The following is a 5,213-nucleotide window of genomic DNA, read 5'->3' as shown; positions in this document are numbered from 1 at the left end:
GTATGCAAGCCGGACGCTACTATACATACATACGGTGCAAACATTCAATATCCATCCACCTTCTAAACTCTCACATGCATTCTCCCATACTCAAACTTACTCTTTTCACCATCGAGGGACGCCTTCACGTGGTGGCATCCATATGACCAGGCGGCGAATCTGCCCGGCTATACAAACATCCCTCGATCTCCTCCCTATCCCCCGAAAGGACGATGATGGACTGAGAAGAAGGGTAGTTTTGGCATGCAGTCCATCTGGTTCACTTTCAGAGGAGCCTGGGGTTGCAACGACTACTACTACTACTACTACCACCACCACCACCACCACCACTACTACTACTTCTACTACTGGTACTACTGCCGCCCTTCATAATCTCTTTTGCATATGACTACACTATTTTTAGAACACTCTTTCACCCTTTATACTACACGTCTTTCGTTAATCTATATTTCTTCTGTCCAGCCTCTGCACCCAGTGATTTGTATTCATTTTTCTTCTGCAGTATACATTCACAGCGCTCTCTCTCTCTCTCTCTCTCTCTCTCTCTCTCTCTCTCTCTCTCTCTCTCTCTCTCTCTCTCTCTCTCTCTCTCTCTCTCTCTCTCTCTCTCTCTCTCTCTCTCATGCAGTCCATTCTTGCATCCACTCCTTCCACGTCTTCCTTATTCCCTCCACTCCTCTCTAACTTCCACACATCTCACTATGCTTTTCATACTAGCTACTCCCCATTCTAACACCACACATACTTCTATCATTCCTAGCCAAACACAAATCACTCTAACTTGGCCTAAAATCGCCTTCCTCTAGCTTGGCCTAAAATTGCCATCTCTCCATCTTCACTGTTCAGCTGTAACTATAGCATAACACTTATCCATGGTGCTAGTCACGAAGAAGTGCTATGGAAAGGATGTAGACCCGTAGCAGTGTTGTTCTCGCTGCCTCTGAGCTACGTGAAAATAAAGTAAAACAAGACGAAAAGGACGAAAATAAAGTAAAACAAGATGAAAAGGGAAGGAAATAAAGCAAAACAAGTAAAGTCATGTTCTTTGCGTTATCTAAGTCATCCGTTCCCAATCCATCGACCCAATTCCTTTATCTTGACCTTATAATTGACCTGCTGTTGCTTTGTTGTGCTGTTTTTTTTCCGTGTAGATACATGGATGGATAGATAGATAGACATTAATAGATACAAATAGGTGGACTGACTGACTGACTGATAAATAGATAGATTGACAGGTAGGTGGGTAGATAGATAATAGAAATAGATATAGATTGATAGATAGATAGACAGATAGATAATTTTTCACTGTAAGTTCCCCTTCCACCCTTCTCCCATGCCCCTCCCAGTATCACCCTACACACCACCATCACACATCCCTCCTCACCATCCTCTCTCAGCTCTCCTATCCACACCCAAGCATCCTTCGCCTTTGCAAGTTCATGATTAACTGTTTGTCAACTCTCTCTCTCTCTCTCTCTCTCTCTCTCTCTCTCTCTCTCTCTGATGTGTATATAGGAAAAAGCATTTACATCAGTGGTTCCCAGCTGGAGCTCCTTACCCCACAATTTAATATTTTTCGGGGTTAAAGCCAGTCCATTAGCTAACCACAATTTTAGTTTTTTTTTTGTATTGCACACACACACACACACACACACACACACACACACACACACACACACACACACACACACACACACACACACACACACACACACACACACAGGAGTCACTCATGCATCAGTCACGTTCTGGACAAGGCTAGGTTGGCGCCCTTCCCCTCACTCCCAACCTCATAACTGTCTACTTCACGTACAGAACACGACAGCTGGTTTGCATGTTTGTCCGTTAAAAAGCAAGGAGTAAAAATCCCTAACTATGGGTGTTCGATTCTCCTAAGCATCAGAAGCAAAGACAGAAACAGACTGAACCTCGAAAATGAAATTAGTTGTGCTCAAAATAAAAATAATAATAATAATAATAATAAAGACACTTGTGTCAGAAATGCTCACCATCCGTTAGCGTTATTTTATCCATTGGTGATCCACTGTTTAGCTCATTTCTTGTCAGTTCAGTAAATGCTGTACCTCATAATTACCTACTGCTGTTGAGTAAGCCCGGTCTGTCTGTCCGATTAAACCCATCAACCGCAGCCAAGCAACCGCCCCTGCAAGGCCGTCCCGTGCAATGAACCGATGTTTCCTTGTAGTAGTCAGCGTCACCATCCAGGAAACAGGAGCGTCATAGAAGAGTGCACATCATATTAATTGGTCATATGGCTACCACCCAGCGTTGTAAAATAGCTTCCTGAGTTACAGGAAACCATTAGGCTTGTCAGTCACCGCAGAGCCAACTGAAATGGGAAGAAGGGTAATAAAGGCGACAGGAAGGATGAAAGAAATAAGAAGAAAGGAGGGCAGATATAGAAAACAAAAAGAATGATGTATGTGAAGGAAGAAGTAGGCAGCACTACATTAAGTGAATGGATGTAATGACGTAATAATCACCCAAGAAGAAAGGGGAAAGTAAATGGCTTCTTATATTTGCAGTAACATACATCATGACGTTCACACTGGTCGCAACAGAATGACAAATACTAATAATGGTCATCATGAATCCGATAATAGCAATGCCAGTAACTGAAAATGGAAAATTTTTGTGGCAACTTTATATGGCAGGCTTGGATTGGAGTAATATCTTAAACCAAATGAAAACCATTTATTTACACAAATGGAGGGTGAAAGACTGACGAAGCGAGTGTATGTGAGTGAGGTGGAGGGGGGAAGAGGGAGGGGGAGGCCAAGGATGAGATGGAGGGATGGGGTGGAGAGGTACATGAGAGAGGGGGGTGTGAGTTGGGAGCAGGGCAATGAAATGGCGAAGGACAGGGCGACTTGGAGGCGATTTGTTTGTGGCCACCCCAAACGGGATTGAGACGTCTGGCAATAGATAGATAGAAATGTGGGATTTGGTATTGGATTCTGCTGATGATGATTTTTTTCTTTTTTTTTTCTTTAGGGTTTGACTTTGGGCATACAGTAGGCTTTACAAACCGTTCCGTGAGGCGCAGTAGTCCTGCATACTATACGCCTCCACATGCCACCACTTTGGCGCTAACACCCACCGTCCATATTGAATACATGCTAGGACTGTCTCATATTGGACTGGTGTATGGGTATTAGCGGGGGTGTTTTACATGTCGGTGGGTCTTATGGTAGATCACTATAGCTAAGTCTGTTTTAACGAAATTCAATTCCTAAAATTGTTCCCTGACCCTGCCAGGATTCTCACCTGGGTCCCTTAAAACTGTAGGCCACCTCTCTACCAGTTCGGCCACACCCTTCCCATACTGTACTGATGATGACTACGATGATTATTTTTAACATCTTAACGATGATAAATATTATTGCTTTTGTTGCTCTGATTTTCATTATTATTATTATTATTATTATTATTATTATTATTATTAAGAACTCCACATTCTGTGGAGTTCTTATTGACATTGTATTTTTTTTTTTTTTTTTTTTTTAGATCCAGAAGGCTGAAATTCCAAGACCGTTCGAGACAGACGTGAAATTTTCAGGAGTGATGTATCTTGACTGCAAGCTTCATTTTGCACAAAAGTTTTTTGTTAACACTTCTCCCTCTGTTTTTTTTGTTTTTTTTGTTTTAATTTTTGCTCTCCTGCGCAGCAAAAGCTACTGAATTGATTGCTTTGCAACTGTTGCAGTATGTATTCGTCAACATACTGTATACTGGTGCACTGGGGTATTGATACTGAGATCCAGCAAATGAGATATTGAGGTAAATCAAAATGGCCGCCTCATGCATGAAAGTGCTAGATCGGAAAGAATTTGGCCGATTTTGACCAAACTCTGTGGAAATGTAGTGAGTCATGAGTGAACATGATTTGCGTAGTGTGATTGACCATGACTTTTATGCCAAGGTCACATCAAAATCTGTAAAAGAAAAAAAAAAAAAGTACCAAAAGTTCCAATATGAGGTGTACAGTGATAACAAAAGTGTTTTCATCTGGAATGTGGAGTTCTTTGAATACTGCTCCAGCAGTTTTAGAATTCAAGTTATTATTATCACTATTATTATTATTATTATTATTATTATTATTATTGTTGTTGTTGTTGTTGTTGTTGCTTTTGTTATCAGCAGTAGCACCACCATCAGCACAAGCAGCAGCGGCAGCAGCAGCGACAGCAGCAGGAACATTGCTACTACTGCTGTAATTATTAAATGCTGTCAATCCATCATCCAGTCTTGTATTACCCTGTCAGGAACATAGGCTATTCTCTCCACACTTGGCGAGACTGACCAATCACTCTTCCCTGAGCAACATCACGTCTCCAATAAAGCTCAACCACTCCTCGAACTTGAACACATTATAATAAAACGCCTGAATATACGAAATTAGAACACCTGAATATACAAGGCCAACAGGCGTCCTTTTGTTATTATATGGTTACCATCCAGCACGGTAAATGATTTCCTGGAACAGAGGAAATCATTCGTCTTGTCATTCAGTGCAGAGTCACCTTAGATAGCACTACATCGAGTGAGTGGATAGGTGGCCACTCCCACTCAACATACTTCAACACCACCACCAACACTACCATTACTACTACTACTACTACTGCTACTACTACTACTACTAAGACTACTATTACTGCTGCTTACTACTACTACTACTACTACTACTACCACTACTATTACTGCTGCTTACTACTACTACTACTATTACTACAACAACAACTACTACTACTACTGTTATTATTATTATTATTATTATTATTATTATTATTATTATTACCACTACTATTACTACTACTACTATTACTACCGCTACTACTACTACTACTACTCATTGCTTTTGTAAGAGAGAGAGAGAGAGAGAGAGAGAGAGAGAGAGAGAGAGAGAGAGGGGAAATCAAAATAGGAAGTAGTGAAGAGGGAGGAGGAGGGGAGGGAAAGGGGGAGGAGAGAGGGAGGATAGTCAGGGAGGGGAGGGAGGGAGGGGGAGGGCAGACAAGAAACAGGAAGTAGAAAACAGCTGAAGGAAGTGAGGGAGGAGGGAGGGAGGGAGGAAGGGAGGGGGGAGGAAGGTTAGGAGGAGAAAGGGAGGGAGGAGGAGAGAGAAGGGTAACGAGACCGGAAGGAGAGAGAGAGAGAGAGAGAGAGAGAGAGAGAGAGAGAGAGTTATATAA

The sequence above is a fragment of the Coenobita brevimanus genome, chromosome 112 (assembly GCF_032717465.1).
Source record: "Coenobita brevimanus isolate Jiangsu-jjx chromosome 112, ASM3271746v2, whole genome shotgun sequence".
Classification (NCBI taxonomy): Eukaryota; Metazoa; Arthropoda; class Malacostraca; order Decapoda; family Coenobitidae; genus Coenobita; species Coenobita brevimanus.
Note: the sequence above shows the minus strand (reverse complement) of the source record.